Source organism: Ambystoma mexicanum, chromosome 5p, assembly GCF_040938575.1.
Source record: "Ambystoma mexicanum isolate Mex_15411 chromosome 5p, UKY_AmexF1_1, whole genome shotgun sequence".
In the NCBI taxonomy this organism is placed as follows: Eukaryota; Metazoa; Chordata; class Amphibia; order Caudata; family Ambystomatidae; genus Ambystoma; species Ambystoma mexicanum.
Window position 1 is genome coordinate 119,465,472 of NC_090930.1, and position 24,676 is coordinate 119,490,147.

Sequence of the window (24,676 nt, forward strand, 5' to 3'; positions counted from 1 at the left end):
GTGGAGGGAAGGCTGCCTGGGACGCCAGTAGGGGGTCTCGGACGGGTAGTGCTATAGCTCGGATTTGCAAATGCGCGTCTTCTTGGCGCTTTGAGGACGTTTTAATAAATAAGCCGGATGGCTCCCGTTTAGAGGACTATGTGAATGGGTGGTCGGACAGGGTGAGCTTGAATGGGCGTGGTAAAATGAATAGGAGTGGTGATGGGCGGCGGGACAGAGAGGCGGGGAATGCTTGGGCTTGGCGGCTGTCTGGGGGAATAGACAGTGCTTTAAGTGGGGTAAGAAATTGAGGGGGGGCCCTCGTTTGGGGGCGTGGCATCCGCTGTGGGCGTGGCTTAAAAGTGCACAAATCATAGTAGGGTGCGCAAACAAATATATAAATGTAGTAGAGCATTTATATATTTGTATGCGTACTAGTATGGTTTGTGTATTTTTCAAGCCTTCTTTTATAAACATAGCAATGTTACATATTTCTACGTTTATAAAAGATGGCTTGAAATGTACACATTTCAAGGCATCTTTTATAAAGATTTGCCAAAGGAGACAGGCACCTCGGGCTCAGTGATCGCTGCTGTGAGCAGAGATCACAGAGCCCGAGGCGTCTTTTACCCTCTGGGAACCCGCGGGCTCCGTGATATAATCTACATATTAGATCATGGAGCCTGCAGGTTCACAGAGGGTCAGTGACCTGGCGAGGGCAAACAAAGGAACTGTAACTTCCCTGATGACCCCTCAGATGGGGGGTCATCAGGGAAGTTACAGTGACTGACAGAAGTGCCAGCCAGCCTCAGCGACGCTGTGGCTGGCTGGCACTTCTGTCCACTTGCCTAACGTTACACTGGCGGGCACATCTCCCGTCGCGGCTGCGGCCGTGACGGGATAATGCGTCCTGCCATGGCGTGGTGGGACGGGGGGCCCCGGCAGGGCCCCGGCTCAGCCCCACTTTTTGGAGACTGGCGGGGCCCGGCCCCGGCAGGCCCCGGCCCACTTAAAGCACTGGGAATAGATTCACGCAAAGGTGGGCGGGCGGATGCATGAGTGGATTGAAGGATGGATGCACGGGTGCATGGATAGGGGATATATAGGCACGCATTTGTGGGCTGATGAATGAATGGATGGACGTGCAGAGAAATACGTGGGCAGTTCCGTGGGTTGAGCAAGGCGACTTGTAGTTCAAAAGGCAGAAGGGTGGATGCACGGTAGAATATTGGGGACATGAATGAATCAATGATTAGATGAACACAGACCTTGAAGGGTTTGTTGGTTAGCAAGAGGGGATATGGATCGATACTTGCTGATTGAAACCTACATGTCAGCAACTGGATCCAGTAGACAGAATTAGAAAATGGTTCCTACTGAATCCAATGTTTGATATATCGTTTTTTTTTGTTGTTGTTAGGTGGTCAGGTGACTGTTACAGATCCCTTAAAGGGATTGGGCAGCCTGTTTATGCACTGTCGCAAATTAATTGTGGAGCATTTAACATACATGCTTTTTTCATTGCACACATTTTGCCATACATGGGTGATGGGAGTAGATGTTAGACAGCAGGATTTCATTGGTTGGGCAGATGGATTAGTGACTCAATAATGACACGTGACTGACTGAATGAGTAGTGACTGGCCAGTCCTGCAGTCTCCACCTCTCCTGTTCCTTCCCAGGTCCTCTGTACAGCCCCGGCTTCTCACTTCACTACTAACACTTAGGACATCCTATCTTCGCTCTCCTCTTCCTCTCCCTCTACCACTCTCGGCCCCCATCTGGCCGCCTCTCCTTCTCCCTCTCCTCCTCATTCTTTCTCCTCTTTCTCTCTTGAACATAAGATCCTTAATCAGTAACACATCATGCAAAGGATGGGGTGCAGTGTAACTCTTACACCAAATAATCTGACCGACTCAGAAAGTTGGCAAACTATATTGTAATTTATATAGCGCCCCGAACCCGGAGGTATCTGGGCGCTGAACTTTATGACGACAGTACATATAGCAAAATGACAGTGTAACATATCTACAATATACAGCAAATTGACAGAGTAAAAACATACATTACAGTTATCTGGCATGCCAACATTGAGGGTGGATGCAAACATTGAGGGTGGATGCAAACATTGAGGGTAGATGACAGGTTGCTGCATACGCTTGGCGTGATTAGCAGCATCTGCAAGTGTTTGCAAGCTGGGGGGCATGCTTTAGTTACAGGTTGCCTGTAAAAAAGAGGTGTGTTTTCAGTTGTTTTCTGAAGGTCCAGAAAGGGTCGTCAGACCTCAGTCTAGCTGGTAGTGTATTCCAGTGTTTTGCAGCTATTGTGGGAAAGCTGCTGCCTCCTGCTTTCTGAAGCTTGAATCTAGGCATGGCTAGCATGTGTCTATGTGCGGTACGCGTAGCCTGATCAATTGGGATCTTGTGATTTTGTCGGCTAGATATGTACAGGCTCGGTTATTTAGACATTTGTGTGTCAGTGTGAGAGTTTTAAAGATAACACACTCTAGAACCGGAAGCCTGTGTGCATTCCTTCGTATGTTGGAGATTTGTGATGGTTTTAGAGTACTCAGGGCTGCTCTGAGGGCATTGTTTTGTAAGACCTGAAGTTTTTTGATGTTTTTACTCTTGGTGCCCGCATAGAGGGAATTGCAATAATCCAGTCTGGACAAGAGGAGAGCCCTTGCCAGTGGGGTGCAGCTGTCAGGAGATAGGAAGGGTCTACAGGCGTTAATCAGTTTAGAGGTGTAGGCTGCTGCTGCGGGCGTTGCATTAACCTGTTGTGAGAGTGTCAAGGATGCATCTAGGCAAAAACCCAAGGTTTTTACTTCTTCAGAGACCTTTATGATGTTGCCATCTATATTAAAGGCCTTGAAGGAGTCATCAAGTTTTTTTTGGCAAAGTGGAGATCCTAGGAGGAGGAGCTCGGTCTTATCGTCATTTAAGTATAGGCCGTGGTGTGCCATCCAGGTTTGGAGGATTTGATAGATGATGCTGAGTTTGGCTGAATCGAGGTCACGAGAGCCAGTGATGGGAATGAGGGTTTGGGTGTCGTCTGCATAATTAGTGTAGGTGACACCCAAGTCGTCAAGGCGGTCAAAAAGATGGAAGAGAGAGTATCCAGTGATAGATCGGAGAGACAGGAGAAGAGCGTTCCAATGAACATCAGCAAGAAGCTGGAAAGATCGGAAGCAGGATTGCGCACAGAGGGGACGGGGAACGTTCCACCTGAAGAGGCAGGAAGAACAGAGAGAACAGGGAGGAGTATAGAAAGACAGAAGTGTAGCGAGATAGTCATGAGCAAGCCCATAGAGAGATTTAAAGACTAGACAGAGAAAATGAAATTTAAGTTGCAAGTAAAAAGGTAGCCAGCCAAGCGAGGCAAGGATTGATGATGAAATTGAGTCACGGTAGGAAATAAGACAAAGTAGACACAATAATGTGTGGATTTTACCAGAGGATATATTTTTCATCCTCTGGTCTTCTCTCGACATTTGCCAAGGATATTTCTCCCTTCCCTGCTACTCTATTGACTTTGACTAAAGAATGTTTCTCTTTTCTTGTGGTATTTTTCTAGCCTTTGCCAAAGGATAGCTCTCTACCCCCTTGGTCTTCCCTTCCGGCTATGTGGATCCCAGACCCCCTTCTCAGCTTTATAATGTCTCTTACTCTGGCCCGGTTCACTATCTTGTAAGGCATTGTCCGCATGTACAATTCTCCAATCCTCTCAACATTTGGGTGCCAGACCCCTCCTAAGGTTTTTAATATCTCTTAATCAGGCCCGGTTCTTTGAAACACTATTCAGTTGTATATGCGCCTTAAAAATGCCCAATACAATTAAAATAAAATAAACCCTGCTTAGCATTGTCTTGCATGCATAATTCTCCAACTCTCTCAACATACAGGTCCCAGACCGAAATATTTCTTCTGTTTCTTTGGGGTGCTCTCTCACCCAGTATGTGTCGTTTCTCTGCTTGGTCCCACTGGGAAGAGGAAGATGGTTCTGCACTTTCTCTCACCCACAGCCTCTAGGGTCTCCAAATGCCTTTCCAGTCCCCCGCTACGTACCCTCTAACTTGGTCCATGAGGTTTCCGGTCCTTGGCGACACCGGCAAGCTTCTCAGGCTTTCCCTGGGCTCTCGCGATCTGCCCTCAGCTTTCGGTTGCTCTGCCACGCTGGCTTCTCCATTTTGGGTTTTGCCTGGACCGCTCAGATAGCTTCCTTCCACCAGACATCAGGTTTCCCAGTCTTCAGGTTAGCCTTGGTTCCGCTCAGCTTTCTCAGATGCCGACTTCCAGGCATCCGTGTCTGCCGCATCCTCTCTCCATGACTTCGCTCGCAGCTCGAAGCTCCTCTAGGGCAGAACTGACTCTGAGAAGAGTCCTTTTTCGTGTTATGGTAAGCCCTCTTTCAAATTTTGGATAGCTAGTATGTTTGGCTTGGTTACGCTTTGGGATCCTCATTGACCTGCTCTTCTTCGTGTCAGTACTTCTGGAGCCATCTACTCCCATTCTTTGCTCAGGCTCCCTCGTCACAGTATTGTCTATCTGATAGACACGGCTATTATGCATTAAGTAACTAACAGAAGAAAGAGGAGAAATTAGGGGGGTGCTTGGGCCCTATGCATGTTGTGGGGTGAATTATGTAGGGCAACATGGTGGTTGACATACTGTGTTCTCCCCTGACAGTCTTCCCTCCCCTTCCAGCAGATGAGGTCTCCTCCCATGGGATGCTGCTGCTGAGTACCACTCAAAGGGAGACTATTTGGTAGTGGTCTCACCTCCCTGGTCCCCCTCTCAGGGGGAAATGATGAAACCAAGGGATTTGTCACAGTCCACTAATACTTCTATCCCATTTACTCTTCATTTTGCCATGGCTAGGGTGGTTCTTATCTTAGTCCCTTTACACATTCCCATGTATCTGCACAGGAAGTTGAGGAGTGCAGGCCATTTTTCACTGGACTGAACCTGGACATATGATGGTCACCTTGAAGAGACTAGATGCAGTGCCCTGCACAGGAGCACTATGAAGGCTACTCACCTCTCTGTGGAATACCTTTGTCCACCCATTAACTATAACAAGCTCAAATCTACTGATCTGGACTCCATCTTCAATGACACTGTACCCATCCTGCTCCCCTTCTCCAAAATGGATTTATTGCCATCATTTGCGATTGGTTAACCTCTGCATAGGATGATCTCATTCTACTGACCACCTTCACATTCAGTTGTAAATATGCTGAGTGTTAGACAGAATCCTGTGCAGTACCCTTAGGGACCACTACACAAGATTAAGACTACAGGTGGTACTACAATTTCACCTTTGGTACAAGCCTGTACTACACAGTTATAGTGGTAACAGTAGCGGAGCAGACAGACTTATCTCAAGATCAAATGAGCAGGAATAGGGATTACACAAAGGACTACAATTACTGTGACTCAAACAAACACTGACTCAAGGTTTCTGGTTAAAAAATATAAGTACATTTATTTTTAAACCATCTGTTCACAAAACACTTCACTTCTATTAAATAAAACTTCACTGTAAATATACTACACACAACCAATTCTTCTTGTTCAGGTCAATTCAAGGTAAGTACATAAGGATTTGACAGACCAGTGTTGCGACACTAACGCCTACCCGCGAGTAGAAATGCATGCGAAGTTAAAACACACTTTGTACTTTAGAATTTAAAACAAGGGAAAAGTGGATAAAATCATAGGCAATACTTTTGTCAAGGCAATACAATCAGAGGATGTCTTCTAAGAGGCAGATAAAAGTCAATAGGCTTGCGCCAGTGTCAAGTGTAGCAAAAGGCTCAGTTGCTGAAGATCACACGGTTTAGAATCAGTTTGTGATTTAAGTTGCCAGGAGTACTTAGATATTATCAAACGTAAGGAAAAGTTATAAGAGGGAAGGAAGAAAGGACAAGCCTTCCAAAATGAAATGGGTTCACCCCGATTCCTCACAGTCGGACAGAGAGAACGACCAAAAGGACACTGTACCTTATTCAAGTGAAGAAAAGCTGGTGCCACGTCAGTTGTTCCTGGTAGTTCCTGCAGACTCACGGTTCCTGGAGCTTCAGTCGTGGGGACAAGAAGGAGGACATCTGGAGCGTTCTCCACTACCCAGGGATGAAGCCAGCAGCAGCAAAGCAACAGTGAATAAAAGGAGCGCTCCTTTAAATCAGGAGAGGGCTCTTCTGATGGCTTTCTGGACCACTATAGCACTGTGCAATGATTTCGACCCAGAAGAGGATTCTCTGGCTGAAGAAGGGTGAGCTGGTTGGTCCCACCAGGCTCAAGGGAAGAAGACTCCGGACTGGATCCTCTCTGTCGTTGAAGGGTAGATAGCTCAGGACTGCAGCAGGGCTTCACTGGGACTCGGGAGTTGCAGCAGCCGTCTTCTTCTCCGCTTCGCTTCAGTTCTTGTAGTTCCAGTGGCGACTCTGACTTCCAGCCCAAGAGTCCTGCCTTTTATGGAAAAATCCCCCATTCACACAGCCTGGCTCTCAATCACACAGCAGGGGGGTTGTCCAGCCAGGACAACCACCTCAGCCAATGAACACAAAGTGTGACTTGGATCTCCAAGGAGACCCTGTGCAGGGGGTGACTACACCCCTCCCTCACATTCAGCCCACCTAGACACCCAGACGCCAAAGGAGGGCTTCTGTGCAGAAGCCCGGCAAATGACGGTGAACAAAGAAGGCAAACCTAGTTTGCCGCGCAAAGTAATACACAAGAAGGATTTTAACAAAAAGAAATGGTGACGAAACCCAACCGGAGCCAAAATAAAACCAATATGGTCAAGCGGGTTTCATGTTTGAGGCTACTATATTAGCCTAAAACATTACCACGTTATGTAAGCTAACCGCGGTAGAAAAGTTAGGGTAGATACCACTGCCACCAGCTAAGTCTTAGTGTTAAGGGAGCGAAACAAGGCTCCAGGAGGTACAAACAAAAAGGGATCAGAGTTAACCCTTTCCAATACTCCATGTAAGATGGGGTGTACTGGGTCTGTGGTTAAATGACTACATAAAGTTAATGGCAACTTTACCTGTTTCTGGGGGACAGTAGTAAGCCCCAGAAAAATGGAATCAGTAGGAAGTCTCAGAGACAACCCTGTGTCACTGCACTGAAGGTGCTGTGTAACACACACAAAAAGTTGGGCTCATGGAGTGGTGTGGCTCCAGAGCCCAAGATCACACAAAAGTAGAAACACACATGGCAAAACACATGTAAGAGTGGGAAAAAAGCTCACACTCTTACCAGGTGGAAAAGAATAAACCCCAGAAATCCAGCAAAGCTGCTGAGGGACTCACTAGGTAAGCGAAATTACCCACAAAAGAGAATTCTCCCTAACACTGAGCAAAATGGTCTTGCCATTCTTTACAAAGTTGTATGAAAGAGCTGCCACCTGAGACCTGTTCTCCCACCTCAAAACCAATCACAGAGGAATGGAATATGGAGTAAACCTTCTGCAATGCTGAAAGTCCTCATATAGTTCTGGTCATTGATCATGCCCATACATGGTAAACCTCCCTGTAGCCCATTTCGTAGGGCACTGCACCCAAATCATTCATCTCTATCCTTGACCTTGCAACCCAATTCACCATAGTTCATCCATTATCTACGTGAAGTCTCTCGAAACAGATTCCCCCACCTGGAACTCTGGCACAGTTTTTTGTTCTCTGAGTGCATCGGGAGAATAGCTCAGGGGCAACGTGCTTGCCTTGGAAGCAGGACGACACAGAGCAACACAGGTTCGATCCCCGGGTCCGTGCTTAGAAACCTCTGGGTATTAAGCGCGTTATAAATAACCTATCATATCATATCATGTCATAACTATGCTTGACTAACCATCCCAAAAGGGACAGTCAAGATGTCCTATTTGTAGTTGTCCTCCTGATCAAGCCTTTCTGAACTGCTCATCACATCTTGATGCCGGAAATGAATCTTCTGCTGAACAGAGAAATACCTAAAAGACCTGCTTGATGCTATTAAGCCATCAAACGTGTGTATGGAAGAGGACTGGTGGACTAGGATCTGTGTCATATGTTCCGCGAGCTACCCTGATTCTGTAACCTTTAACCTGGTCCTCAGAGGCTTGTTCGGATCTCTTTCCCTACCTAGGAGCACACTTGATTGAGGGTTAAAAACAGGCTGTGGGAACTAGTGGCCTAAAAGAACTAAAAACTTGATAACTGCCATGGAAATGGCAGCTGGGTAGGACCATGGAGAAACCAGCTTCTATTTCCACAGGGGTCTCGGGTGCAGGAGAGAAATGAAATGCTAGAGTTGAGGGGGCCTGTCAATCGTAGAGTTTATATCCATCCCCAATTGGGATGGGAGAGTCTGTCTGCATTGTAGAAAGATGCTGGATGTTTTTCATTACCCAAATCAATAGTACCCATTTTAGCCCCTGGGAAGGATGAAGGGCAGAGAGGAACTACCGCCATTTGAACCATTGGCCAAACACAGATCCCTGTAATGGATGTATTAGTCCACTGAGCCACACACCCATTACCTTTCTCATTTCCTTTATAATCAGGGGTAATGACACTCTCCTATACATATATTAAATTATGGTGAGCACACTGCATGGTTTTCCTAAATTGTTTGATGTTTAATACTAATTTCTCTTAGATCGTTTCCAGTGACTGCGTGTTCATCATTTCAGGCATAATGTGAAATAACTCCTAAATATCTAGCATGCCCAGCATATGGGCTTTACAATGAGGCCATTCAGAAGAAAAAGGATTTAGCTTAGAAAGACAACAGCACTGAAAGCTAAATATAGCAAAATGGCTAGAGCTGAGTGATATTATGTTATGGAGATATGTATTAGGATGCAGCATCCTGCCAAAGTGGCCACAGGCTGTGGTGAATAAGATGGTTGAGACAAGCAAAGATGAGGAGAAATGATTAGTTGAATAGTTAGAGTTTTGATAGTTCTTTGGAAGATGAAATGGCATTTTATCTGGCCCAGTGAGGCAGGCAGAAAGTTCCAGATCACAATTTGTCCATCTGACTATGGGTGAGCATGAGGAAGGATGATGATCAAGTTCTTGTAGTGAGAAATATTGTGGGTTCCTGATACAGAGGCGAGGTGGACGGAAGGTTGAACAATTCGATCTGTCATGAGGAGGATCTGGTGTTGACCTGGTAGACGATAGAGGGCTCTCAATTCTGGGGATATATGTTATCTGCAGTTGGTGAGTTTGGGAAGGTGGGCAGCAGCACACTGCACTTGCTCCATGTGGCTTATCAAGATAGCTGGAAGGCCCGGGTTTTCACTATTGTAATGGTGGATGCGACTGGAAAAGACAGCATTGAGCATGGGGTATCATGGAGGAAATTGGTCATTGGGAGGGGGAGCTGCACCCGGTCACTGCCGCTGGCAGAGCTCTGAGTGCAGCGCTCGCTCTCATCTGGGAGCACTGCACTGAGAGCCCTGTTGCCCGTCTTCACTATTAAGTCTCGCCCGGCCACACCTGACTGACACATCTCGAGGACCCAAGAGTTTCCTCCTCAAATCCGATAAATAAATCCATGGATTGTGTTTGATGACATCGTGTGACTAGTTTGTGTATATGGCATTTATTTTCACGTTTAAATCTTGTGTGTACCATATACACTGATAGCTTTATGTTTAATTATTTTTGCCTAACCATCAGCTTTTTTTCCAGAATAAATGTCAGCGAGTAGCGTATCATCCATGGCAGTATTCATCTAGTTATTGATAACTGTATTAATCAGTACGAGGTAAAGAATGCCAGACCATTGTTGCGCTCTAAAAGAAGAAAGATTTGTTTTCAACGTATAATTTGGTGGGGTATAAAATATTTTTTGTGTGTGTTTGAAATTGTTTTTTTAATGCTTTTATATATTTGTATTTCCTTGTCAAGCAGTTAAAGTTGACAGGCTGACATCTACAAAACAGTTTTTTTTTCAAAACAAAAGGGGTGCCTGGTCTTAATCCCTGGTCCTCCAGGCTCAATATATTAACAATACACAATAATTGGACCACTGGGATAGGGAATAGCCGAATCAACACATTTATCTTTTTACATATACCAATAAATGGCACATATTAGATTCCAAAATCTTTTATTACCATATCAAAATATAAAATTCAATTGCTTAAAACAAATAAACAGAAAATAAATCTTTTAATATTCATCATCATACTGACTCACTCCTACCATTCATTCACTCTTAATATCCAAAACAAACAAATCACATAAATCTTTCTGACCCAATTGGTCAGCAAAAAAACAATCTTCTTGCACTTCTAAAAAAATGTCCTCCACCAAATGGTCTGATGGTACTGTCTGTGTACTCCTAGTCACACAGATCTCTCTGTCTACATGTGTTTCGGTTGTCTATAAGGACGTCATACTTTTCCGCCCACTTATTAGTGCAACTTTCGGCAGGACCAAATTAAGGAGCTTCTTTATCCCCATTTGAAACAAGTAGGCTGAGTTACGCCGCCTAAAAGATAATACACAATATCACGATCTAGAAATATATTGTACAACTATTCAACACATCAATTATAAGAAATTCATGGCCATTCCCTCTTATTTGATTAATCCCTCTCATTGTGAGATAATGATTCTCAATAGTAATAATTGAGTCAACGTGTTTCTAGTGATGTTGCATAACACTGTAACCACGTTGTTTTATGGATAAATCCTATTCACATCCCTTTATGATAGTCAACACCGTCTGACCCCACCAAGAATGCTACAAAACGGCAAGATCTGCAGCTGTAATTTCTTTTTCAGTATTAGTGTTCTACAATTTAGCACTATACTTACTTAAAAACGCTTTTGATGAATCCTCAAAACCTATCCTTTCCTTCTTTAAGGGAGGCCATGCTGTGCCAGATCATTGTGGAATTGCCGGATCTTCCATTTAAGCAGCCATTCAGTTTATGTTTATGCTTGGCAATTGTTGTAGATATAGCAATTTGTGTATGCCTGCACCACTGCTCCCAGTAAAGTGCTCTTATCATCAACATATTTACCTGAATGCTCAGTTTACATTGAAGTGATTAATGTGGGAGAGCACCTGATCCTTCTACCAAGCAGTTTAAATAGAGTACTCGTATGGAAAAAATGGATGATCGCAATAGAGAATACTGGTGGGATCAATTTGAAAAGCAATACGAATTTACATTGCCCAGTCTAAAATGAACCGCTAGCCAAAACGGATTACAGAAGACCAGAGTTAATGTCAGGGGGGAAATATAAGGGGCCAACTAGACCAAAATTCAATTGCCATATTCATAACATATAGCGGCTTATGTTAACCATATTGGTTTGCATATGACCTACATTGTTTCATGCATGGGGCATATTTGCTCTGTCTTTGTGTACACAGCAAGGGTTCACAGAAACCATATTGATCCCATGCACTGTACTGGTGTATACACAGAGCATTGTATCACTATCTTGGTTAATACATTGGTGAATTATTGTTGCGCATATGAAGTGCATAGCTTTGTGTCATAAAGCATATAGCTTAAGGAATTTGGTTGATAAGAATCAATACAATCCTTCTACATGTTGTACATTTGTTTATATCAACAGCACACAAATGTGCCTGTTCAGTGCATTGGATTACGTACAAGGTATACTGGTGTGCATGCATAACACACTGCTCTGTGCAATAAATAATGGCTTATATTGCTTTACTCCATTTATGTACTGATTCGTATCCACAGTGGTATTGTGGTTAAAGATCATAATCTGCAGCTGTGCATGAGTAATTTACTCGGTGTGTTCATATATGGTGATATTCCTGCATAACAGACTCTGCGCGTAGCATACATGTTTGCATGCATAACCGAGTGCTCTGGATGCATATCACAATGATGTGCATGCAAAAGGTAGTTGTTTGCATGCAGTACATTTTGATTTATCCATATAAAGCCCTGATTAATTTGACTAACATAATGATTGCCATGCATAACCTATTGGTTTGCATGCAGACTACACTTATTTCCAGCTTTGCACTCGTTCGTATGCACAATCTTTTACTTTACACAGAAAGCTACTTGCTTCCATATCTACAGCATCCATGCATGGAATTCTGATTTCTTTAGGTGACCATTTGGTTTGCAAATACATCTTGCCCATTTATATTAACAAAACAGTGTTTTGAGATTAGCATTTATTAATGTATATGTATATCCAGCTGGTAAGAATCTCCTGTACGTTCAGTCATAAAGTGTGTTTTTTTTTGCTCATCTAGTAAATGACTAGAAAACCCACTGGTTTGCATTGCTGTGCAGGAATTGCTGTGTTTCACACAGCGGTTGGTATTCACTTTCATGTCCTGTGTCTCCTGCAGTGGAGACAGTGGCAGGCTTTTTCTGCAAGCTCTGTGCCCAGTCTGCCAACGACTTGGGAACAAAGCACTTCCTGTTTAGAGGACCCCCTGTCTCCTGCCCCCCCCCCCTGCAGTCAGGAAAGCACAATCACCCTCTGCTTGATTCATCTGTTTACAAGGCGAATGTGGTGTTTTTTTGAGATTAAACTGTTCCTAATTGAATATTTAATGTTTGCTTTAGTGAATTGCAGATTATTAAACATCCGAACCCTAATTTCAAAGTGTGTACTGTATTAAGATATTTAAGCAGCGGGCTCTTGCTTGGAATTCACCTTTAACTTGCAGATTTAGAATTTTTTGTATGGAATTCCGAACGGATCTCAGCCTTTCCGACTGGGTTAGAAGGAGTATTAGGATTCAGAAGCCCAGTATCGCCTTGTCTTGGAGAAAGCCAAGGCAGATGTGTTTATTTCGCATTATTTGTGGACAGAATCTTTTCTGCTGATGTTTTATGATAACCCATTTTCAAATTAAACATGTGAGTGTTCTTTATTGAATAGCAAAACAGTATATTCATGACATTTTATCCCTGCTGCTTTGCTGTTATCTGCTAACTGCACACAACCCGAAATCGGATGCCTTGCATTCGACAGCAGGACAGGAGCAGCCACTGGCCCAGTGGAGGCAGAGGGGCTTAAACCATTTACTTCCACCATTCGCCCTTTACTATACCTGGATGAGGCCCTTGTACTGCCAAATCCTTACACCACCTCAAATCTCCAAACAAAATCACAGATTTTTATCCCACGCTAAAGGACCCTTCTCCTCTAATCATGGGTGCTGATTGCAATTCGGGTTTCTCCCCATTTGATCTGACCAGACAGTGGGAAGCTGAGGTGTCCGCATCCGTCCCCTGCTTGGGCTCTAAATGTATTGATTCTGTTTCCTCAGCACTCAGGGTGGATATTGGGTCTGGCTCTAGTCCTAGGTCACAACCATCTCTGCCACCCCTGCCGTCCTTCAGTTTTGACCGCAGTGCAGATGCAGGACCTGCATCCGGCCACATGGGATATGAGGCTCCTGTGAATATACTGAATAATTTGAATCCTGTGTGCCAGGTTCCGCTGATCCTACCATCTGGACATCAGGGAATTAGTACTAGTGCTAGCACTAGTGACCCTGCAGTGCAAACTCAGTACTTTGCTTCTATCTCTGTACCTATCGTAACTCATGAACTGCTCTCCTGGACATCCGTGAAGACCTGCTCTCCAACCTCGATTCCAGCACCCGTGGTGTCCTCATCTTACTTGATCTCTCTTCTGCCTTTGACACGGTCAACCATGCCATCCTGCTCAACCGTCTCTGTGATAACCTGGGTATCACCGATCAGGCCCGGGCTTGGCTGACCTCTTTCCTCTCTGATCGACCCTCCCAGGTCCAACTTGGGTCCCTTCTCTCCTCCATCTCTATCTCTACATGTGGTGTTCCCCAGGGGTCTAACCTCTCTCCCTGGCTGTTCAACCAATACCTGGCACTTCTTCCCCACCGCATTGCCGCACTCTGCCCCAACTTTCAGTGCTTTACGGATGACACTCAACTCATTTTCAGGCTTCCCTCTGCCACCTCTTCTCCCTCCCTCATCTCTGACTGTCTGTCTGCTATCCAGGAGTGGTGTGCCGCCAATGATCTCTGCCTTAATGCCAGTAAGACTGAGATTCCCCTCATCGGCACACCAGCTCCCTCCTTTCCTTTCACTCTCCGGCTGGCCTCTCTTGGCCCTCTTCCTGCTCCCAGCTGTGAGGCTAAAAACCTCAGGGTCATCTTCGACTCCACACTCTCCTTCTCTCCTCACACCTCTGACGTCTCTAAGAAGTCACACTACCAGCTGCCCCTCCTCAGAGGTATTCTTCCTTTCCTCTCCTTCCCCCAGAAGCTCCCCATCTACAAAGCACTAGTTCTCTCTAGGCTGGACTACTGCAACAGCCTCTTTCTAAATCTGCCTGCTTCTTATCTCTACTCTCTGCCCTCTGCAACTCATCCAGAACAGGACTGCAAGACTTGTCCTTTGCCTCAAGCCCAGGGATCGTATCTCTCCAGGACTGAAATCTCTGCACTGGTTCCCAGTGGCTGCAAGGATTAAGTTCAAAACCCTCTGCATTGTTCACAAGGCCTTCTGGGGCCTGGGGCCTCAATACCTTCAACTCTCCCTTCCTATATATCTTCCTTCTCAAGCTCTTCGCTCATCCGCCTCCAACTCCCTCAGGATCATTCGCTTCTCCAAGCAACAAGTTGGTGGTAGATCTCTTTCTTCTGCTGGGGCCTCCCTCTGGAACAGCCTCCCTGTCTCCCTGAAACTTGAGGAGAACCATCTCTGGTTCCGGAAGCACCTCAAAACCTTCCTCTTTGCTTCTGCTTTCTCTCCTCTTCTCCCCTGCTGAACTCCTGGTTGAAACCGAAATTGCTCTGGCTACCCTCCGATATCGGGCCCAGGTCCCCTCCACCGCCAGTTGCACTCCCGCACTGCCTCCCTGGCATCCCCCATAATTGGGGACTGGTTTCTGTATCCCTACAGCCCCACTACCAGCACTTGACACCTGATGTCTGCACTTACCCTTGCACCTGCCACCAGCTGGCCTCACCTTTACTTATAACTATTATTTATTCTATTTATTTTTACTGTCGTTCCCATTTACTTCACTGCCCCTTCCCCCTTGCCCCGCACCTTTCCCCTTCCCCTGCACTTGCATGATCTCAATGTCACCTGCCTAGTAAGATCGCTGTCTCTGTCTTCCCTCTGTTCCCCCTCCCTTTCCTCGTCGCGCCTTGAAACACTTGTGTATAGGCGTGTTATAAATGCCATATCATATCATAACCCCCTGGATGCTGCTTCGACAAATCCGGTGGTCGTCTCTGCGGTAGTTCATCCCACTTCCACTCTGATGGACCTTAATCTGTCCCTCCGTCTTGATGATTCTCCAGATGAACCTCTAGATGAGCCTGCTAGCAATGAGGGCATACTTCTGGATGATTTGCCTCCCAACTCCCCAACCTCACTTAACTCTTCCCGAACTAGCAGACACAGCACCAACAGCTGTGATTCTGTATCAATGTTTGCTGTATTGGAAAACCTGCTATCTGTCCTTCTCACTCAATCAGATATGACTGTGTCCCATCTTAAAAAACAGGAAACTGTTATGACTGATTATGCCTATGTCCTTAAATCACTGGAATCTACAGTTTTAGTTCTATCCGGTTCATTGAAAAACATTGGGCAATATCATGAGCGTCTGACATCTACAGTTCCTGTTAACTCTAAGTCTCCTACACGGGCAAATGTTCTTAAGCCCCAACAACCTTTGACTAAGGAGGCCACTCAAGCCAACAAAGGTAGCATTGGTCCATCACAGAAAAAAAAGGAATGTCATCTGTGAAGCGATGAAATGCGCAAACAAAAAATCCATCACGACAAAGTCTGGGGTAGTTTCCACCTATGTCTTCAATACCTGTCCGTTGATTGGAAAGGGGTCTTCAACACCGTTTTGGTCGCTGCCCCCACCGACATCAATTTTCCTTGGGTTCAAGGTACTAACACTAAAAGCAATAAGGTCACACTGGGTCCTAAAGATGTATCTCATCAGGTGACTCCACGCAATAGCGCTCCGGTCTGTTTAGATAACGCCTTGGCCCCATCTACTGACACAGTTGGGACACCTACTTTTCGCCCTGGTAACTGTAAGAGGAGAAATAATTGTGCTGGTCAGACTTCTTTCTGCATTTTGGACCAGAAATCCACACAGAGCGGCTCTTCAGCAGCGTCTGTTGTAGCTGGCTCTGCAGGCCATAAGATTTTAGTTGTAGTTCCCAACGTGACTCTGTCTGTTCCTCCTGCTGTTGGCCCCAAGAACGGAGGGGGGGAGTGGGCAGCAAACGGCAGCGTGATTGTGCCCCTGTGTATAAATGAGTTTGCTGTCCCTGCAATTACCTCTCCCCCACAAGTGTCCACTGGCCCAGTAGCCAGTTCAGCAGCTACATCCCTGGCCCCATCTCTGGTTGCATCTATCTCGGCCAGACCTGGTCACATTGACTCAAGTCCTCCTATGGGAATCACTGAAAAGGCGGCTGCAATTCAGGAGCCTTTTTCGAAGAGATCGATCAGACTTCTTGAATCTGGCCCAGGTCTTGAAGCTGTTCATTCCATCATTCCGCTACGCTCCTTTAGCAAGCATGACATTAAGGCCTTGCTCCAATTTGAGGGTGCTGATTGGATTATTTAATTTGTCTATTTATCTTCGGACTCTATGGTTGACTATGTCACTGACTATTCCCAATTGTTTTTTAGAGTTGGATACAAATGTGTTGTCCTGATTTGTAATAAAGTACCCCCTCTGAAGTACGAGGTTGATTGGCGGGTGGGCCTAAACCCATTATCAGTTCACGAGCAAAGGAGCATCTACTATTTAATCCAGTGGGTGCTTCCTGCTCTCTGCCATCCCTTAACCCAACTATAACTAATATTACGCAGGGCCCTTGGCCCTTCAATCTGGTTACGGGGGAGGCAGCTGTTAGTACAGTTAACGAGGATAACCACTGGGAGTGGCTTTTCGGGTTGGTTCGACAGAGAAATCTGAAGCATCCTTAACCACTCTTTCTTCCTTGTTGGCTGGAATACCAGGGTGCACAAACATCTGTTTGGAGATAATGGTTTGTTTGTACATGTTGATTGTTTCAGTATTATTGCACTGCAGGAGACCTGGTTGCTGGATCCATTAGTGCTAGATGGGTGGGCTCTAATCCAAAAGTCTGCAATTAAAGGGAGAATTGGCAGGCCGAGGGGTGCCTGGTGCCAAAAAAACCTGTGTTTGACTGAGATGCCATGCCATTCACCTAACATCTTGATTAGACATCTGTCCTTAAATGATTTGTTTGGGACACAGGACATTATGCTTGTCAACATATACGATTCCCCCCTATGCTACACCTCAAAGTGCTGTTATGAAAGATCTGGCGGGGTGGATTGATTCCGAGACCGCGTCCTCACAAGAATACTCACAGCAATACTGGTTGGAGACTTTAATTCTAGGATTGCTAGTAACCACGATTCTGAGGCCGGGGACACGGATGCACACCACTCTTGCCCTAGTTTTTCAACAAAGGTAGCAGGTGCCCCTTTCCAGAAAGAACATGGCATGATAACCTGTTCTGTGGTTTTTTCCCACTATGAGAGTTCCCAGCCATCGCTTTTTGCGCACTGTAACTTTCACAGATGGGAAATAACAATTTGCATATCAGTCTTTGACCCACCCACATGGGCAGTCCAGCACCGAATTGGTATGGCAATTCCCTTCTGAACAAGAGTACCAACAGCAACCCATCTGTGAAAAGTACAGTGAGCAAAAAGCGATGGCTGCGAATTCTCAAAGTGGGAAAAAAACACAGCACAGGTTATCATGCCATGTTCTTTCTGGAGAGGAGTGCCTGCTACCATTTTTTGAAAAGGTTTGCAAGGAACCTGGGGTTGGTCACCCTGAGTTACCTGGAGGAACCCAGACATGGACTCCCTGATCACTGTACTCAGAGTGGCACAGCTCCACCTCACTGATGAGGCCCAACAAGGCTGAAACACGTGTATTGGATTGCTGTTGGTACTCTTGTTCAGAAGGGAATTGCCATAGCATTTCGGTGCTGGACTGCCCATGTGGGCGGGACAAAGACTGATATGCAAATATTTCCCATCTGTGAACAGTACAGTGAGCAAAAAGCGATGGCTGCAAACTCTCAAAGTGGGAAAAAACCACAGACCAGGTTATCATGCCATGTTCTTTCTGGAGAGGGGTGCCTGCTACCTTTTTTGAAAAAACACTCTGGCCCTAGGTATGAGTCTAGACTCGATCACAGATGCTCTAGGGGCATGAGTTGGGCGACTCTACTCTACACGCATGGTTTTGTCATTATGAAGGCTTGACCATCGGATTGTCCACCACAGTTTACATGGTCTTCCCCCTCCAGTTCTAGCATTATTGATTATGTATTTGAAGCCAATAGACCATCTGTCGCATTCGACATGGGAATTCATCAACGCTTTGAGAGTGATAATTTTCCCATCATCTTAATGCTTGACGTGTAGTGCTACAGTTAGAGCGACTGTAATAAAGGTTCTGTAATTCTCAAAAGTGCAATGAACCCTACCAGAGTTGAGGCTGTGCTGCTAACAGCACGCAGGGTCTTTTATGATTTTCCAACTATAGGGCTTGTCCCAACTTCGACGATGTAGGCCAGGGTGAACAAGGGGAATTATCGGGGGGCCACAGACCCTCCAAGATACACAGACCCGGCTATGATAAAGCAATCCGTGACAAAAAGAGATCGATCCGCACAGAGTTGCGGAAGCTATCGCGTAAGGCTATAGATCTAGCCATGCATGCTGAAGGCAGGAGGTTGATTTAGGCCAACTATTCTAAGTGGCTTAGACTCCAGAAGTACTCTAGAGAATGTCAAAAATGGTGTGATTTGGAGATGACAACCATTAATCATGATGCAAGGAAATTCTGGCAGACTCAGACGAGACTCTAGAACACATTATGCTGAGATGTCCTCATTTGTTAATACAAAGAACTGAATATTTTGCAGAGTAAAATGGTGTTTGCAATGATCCCAAATTTATATGGTACAGAATGAGAAACGGATACTCACCGATTTTGATTATTCGAGTAGTTTCCTTTTTAAAAACCATATGTGAATTAAGCTAGAAATGTTTTTGACTTCTGAACTTGTGTTTTACTGTTTTTTGTAATTCTATGTATTTTAAAACAAACGTTCATATTCTGATTGCGAAAATTTTAATTGGTTTTCCTTTTACTCTGTTTTTTCAAGTTCACTTATTGTAAAGGTTTGTGATAAACCAAGAACAAATAAACAAATAAAAAAAAATTCTGGCAGATTGTCAATGGCCAAAACCTGGCTCCCCTAGACCTTAATAGTGTCCCAGAGCATGAATGAACTGCCTATATCTCAGCTACTCTGGGTTATCCTAACCCTAGAGAGCCCTACATGCCCTGGGAGGTAGGAACCTGGAAGTTTGGGAAAAGCATACAAGAGGTTGACGGGTTCATTAGCTTCAGTAAATCTTCTTAGGCCCTGGTCTCTGTAACTTGATCATTAAGGCCGACATCTCTCTTTGGGCAAAGGTTCATCACCATCTCTTCAGTTGTATTGCTGTCACCCAGGTTTTTCCTTGTTCTTGGCAAGACAGTATTCTAGTCCCAGTTCATAAGACGCTCGAATTTCCCACCTATTGGCAATGTTGGACTTCTCATCCAAGGTTTCTGCACTGATCTTATTGGTTGATTTAACCAACTGGGCAGAGGCTGCTAAAATCATTCCCTGGAACCAAACTGGCTTCGGAAAGGGCTGTTCGACTTCTGTTACCATTTTAGCCCGCACAACCATTACCGAGCAAGCCCGGCTGATTCGCAAGAGACCTAGCTATGCTGCATTTGTAGATTACAGAGATGCATTTGACCGTGCTAGTCTCTGGGGGAAGTTCGATAGCTGATGGATCCCACCAGGCCTGCTAAATATGATCATGCTTCTACACGCCGAGACCTGTGTAAAGGTCCAGTTGGAGTGTAATGGGGGGGGGAATCCGTTTGGATTCACACTGATGTAGGCCTGAAGCAAGGTTGCTACCTAGACCCCATCTTCTCCAATCTATACCTTTCCGAGATGGGGATAGCTTTGACTGACCCAAAGGGCCTCCCGCCTAAGCTTGGCGATATGGTGGTATTATGGATGGAATGTGCCAACAACATTGTCATTTTGGATCTTCCGCCAGGTGATCTCCAAACCACACTGGATAATCTTAATTCCTTTTCGGCCCTGAATTCTCTCAGTATCAATACGGCAGAAAGTACGATTATGGTCTTTGAAATTCTCCTGAGACTGCCCCCCATGTCCCTGTTGAAAAATCGCTCTGGAGTTTGATCTCTTCCTGATTCGAGAGCGAATTATGTTAATCAGTCTGACGCTCTACTGGAAGTTAGCACACGCCCAGTTCAACACTCTCATGGGGACTTGTTTGATGCTTTTACCACCAACGCCCCCATCATGAAGCACTCTACCATGGGAATGATGCAGTGTCTTGCCGATTAGTGGCTTGGGAGTTCTCAGGAGGAATTACTCAAGCGTATGATGAGGGGTAACCTGGTGATTTGCAACCACGACCAAATGATTGTCACTTTTTCCTCAAAGTCCAGGCTGATGGGTGTTTTCCCTATATTCTTGTCAGGCAGATGGCCCCTTCATTTATTCATAACTTCCTTGGAAACCATTTTGTGTGGGATTACCTACACCTCAAATTCAACGCTGTTAACATGCTTGACATTGTAGGCAGGTGCTCCAAAATTCCAAAGGGGAATAGACTGTTGTTTCTGTGGTGAAAATGAGGTGGAATCGGCACAACACCTCCTTTCCTACTGTAATGCCTTGGTTCAACTGCGCAGCAGGGCGTCAGGGTTTGAATCTTCAGTATCTCCCATTGTTTTATGGCAGTCTTTTATGTATGGTTCTCATGAGGGACTAATTGTTTTTCTCACCAAAATGTGGAGAGAGGTGTATGGTATAATTTTAAACCTAAGATTGGAATTGGGGCTAACTTCCCTGAAGGCTACTGTACTTAAAAGAAGAGCTGAGATCTACTTGAAGATGACTAACCAACCATTGAACTCCCTGCTAAGCTCATTACATCAGGAAATTTCAAGGGAGGCTACTCTCTTCCATCTAAAAACTCATATGGAAAACCTATACAAGGAGATTGGCTGGATTCCTGCACTGATGAGCACACTCGACGCATCAAAGAAGGCTCTTCCCAAACAAATAGATCTATGGGACTGGCTCGAGAATTTCGATCATCTGAGTAAACTTGCAAAGTATAAATTCGTAAAGTATAGACTATATACTTACTTGAAACCACAGCTGTACTTCAATTTGAGCCCTTCTAGTAAACTTAGACGTTTCCTTCTGTTGCTGCATCTTGACTGGTTACCGGTGCTAGAAAATAAGTGGATAGACAACCATCTACTGCCACACGAAAGATATTGTCGTATGTGCAAAAACATTTCCACTAGCGAAACAGCTATACACCTTCTAACAGCCTGCCCGTCAATGCTCAAAATGTATGAACTATGCTAAGGGAAAGTGGTTCATAATTTGGATCACATAGAGGCCCCATGGTTTTGGTATCACAGCTTAAATTCGACCTCTTTAAAAACTCAAATAGCTATGTACAGTATATGGCTGAGCATTGAGAAATTCTGGGCATCACCATCTAGCCCATACAATAACTCAATTCCATCACAGTTTATTGGGCCAGCAGGATATGTCCCCCATTGCATGACTTGTGGAGATCATTATCTTCTCGAGCACCATTGGTTTACGATACGTGATACTGTGAAACTAAATGAAGGTATTTACAACATCACTGACTAAGGGAAGGCTTTGGCCTCTGAAAATGAAAGAAATGAAGTACACTTTTGCATGACGCATTGTATAAAAAATATTTAACGCTAGTCACTGCTTTATGCTTTATGCTCTATCACACAGTAGCACCATATTGTTTTTGTCATTGTTTTTGTCATTATTATGTAGAATGATTTTTTATCCTTCTTTACTGCCGGAAATCTCATGATTAGAATAACTAATTTTTAAATTTCCTTTTCTGTATTAATTTTAATTTCAAGTGAGGTTTTAGTCTTCCCATTTTTGTCTGATATTTTTCTGTCCGGTTTTATTTTTTATTTCTATTCATAAATGTGTAAAGTTTATATTTAAACTGTTCTCACATTATTAAATAAATCATTTAAATCATTATTTTAATGTTAGAAGAATTAATGTTCCTCACTCTTCTCTTCTTAACTGCTATTATTATTTTGTGGTTCATCTAGCTGGCAGGTTACCCTGCATATGTGAAATGGCCCTGCGGTAATGTATTAAAAGTTATTTATTTAACTGTATTTTACAATAAAAATAAAATAATGGACACTTTCTCTTTGAACGTAGGCACATTTTCTGAACATGTTATTGATGACTGTTTTTGTATTGCCATACCTACCACATTCAGGAATGCATTGGCGGCAGAGATAAGGCTGTGGAGCTACTTAGCCGCAGTAAGTATTTTTTAAAGGTTTATCATTTAAACTTGATGTCTGACCTAGTACATCTTTTTCAATTAATGTACAACTCTGATCATTAATTAATCAATTAATTAATGGCCAGCAATGATTGCCTCTGGTACACATACAAGTTATGCCAAGTAGATCTGTAGAAATCATTGACAATATTCAAGAATTTGTTTTGACCTTAAAACTGTTCTGTAGTTGGTAATGCTTCAAAAGCTTTGCCATGGCTCATCATGGGTTAAAGATGTAATGATGTCTTTCTGCGAGGTTAATCAGTGTACCCCCCCAGTGAGCAGTGCATTATAATAGATAATTGGGATGAGCAAGAGGCATACACTTATTAGACTACTCTTGACATAAGACTGCCATATTTTGTCAGAGGCTTCACACTTTCTAAGCAGGCCAGTCCATGTTCAGCCCTTTTTAGTTTTACACGTCCCTTCACGTTGTACAGACAATTAATTTTAGAGGATGTCTGTTGGTGAAAGATTGAAACCTAATTAAATCAATTTCAAGGGAATAATGGGATAAGTGTGGTAAATGTGTCCGTTTAACGGAAATGCAAGTGAAATATTGCAAACTCTAAAAGGCTGGCGGAGTTGGTGAACGGTCAACTTACCTGATCCTATTGTGTACACTAATACCTCTCTCCCATGTACTCTTCATTTTGCCATTGCTATTTATCTGCACAGAAATTGGGGAGCGCAGGACATTTTGAATGCACCAAACCCGCAGACATATGAAGGCCACCCTGAAGGGGCTAGATGCAGTGCCCTGGACAGGAACACTATAAAGACCGCTCACCTCCCTGTGGAACACATTTGTCCACCCATTAATTTTTACAAGCTCAAATATATTTACCCAGAGTTCATCCTCAATGACACTGTACCCATCCTGTTCCTCTTGTCCAAAGCTGACTTCTTGCCATCATTTGTGATTGGTTAACCTCTGCATAGGATGCTCTCATTCTGCTGACCCACTTAACATTACATTCTAAATCTGCTGAGACAAATTGTTCTCAAGTTCCTTGCAATCACAGAGGAATGCAATTTGTTCTTAATTTTTGGCAATGCTAGATAGTCCTCAGATAGTTCTGGTCATTGATCATGCCCAAATATGGAACACCTCCCCGCAGCCCATTTCTCGGATCACTGCACCCAACCCATCTATCTCTATCCTTGACCTTGCATCTGTGAGATATATTTATGGGACCACAGGTAATGTGTGGAGTACCTTCCCTCCCAGCCAACAGCGCCACACAAATAGACCTTGATATTCTATCTAGCCCTGTCTGTGACTCATCTACAACCAGTGAATCCCCCACCCTTTAGAAACGTTAAGCCAACCAGCCCAGGTTATAGAAAGAATATTTTTTTATTAATTATTATGAGCAAGGAATATTTACACTACTTCACAGGACATGCGACATTCTCTGTGTCACATAACAAAGATTGAATACAAATAATTCACCTTTTTGGGAATAAACAGTAACAAACGATCTGCGATAAACTGCATTTTTATGTGCGTTTTTGCGGTTCAGTCTCTAGTAAATAGAATACAGGTCAAATGAATATTTCAACACTTTTATCACCCACAAAAATCCCTTAATGTCCAATACCTTGGAACATTACCAGATCATGAGCATTGACACTACTTGAGAAAGTTTAGATTTAAATCAATGCAATATTTTTCTATTTTCGAAAGCAATTTCAGACATGCAGCGAGTTGTATATTTAATTTCCCTGTGTACTTAAAAATGCTAGCAGTATTGAAAACACAACAGACTTTTGAGAATGCTTTTTAGATTCATAGAATCCTTCTTCCTTTGCCCCTATGCATGCAGAATCTCTTTCTATCAGGAGTCACTTCTTCACTCTCTGGAGAGAGTGTGCCTTTCAAGTAGGGACTTCGCTTTATTTCATTTGGCAAGAAACATCTGTGCTCCCGCACCAACAACCGAGACAGTCAGTACATTCAGCACCCCTCTCCTTAAAGACCAGGCCTGAGGAATGGGGACAGTTAGGAATTTCAGTCTTAGACAACTCTTTCCTTAAGGGAGTTTTGGGGTTGGGAATGAAATTAGGGTTACCCATTTACTTTAAATGACTATTTTTCTATTCACACTGGGAGTGGTATTGTTAATTTCTAATTTTAACAAAATCACCCTCTGTTATTTGGCTGTAGGGG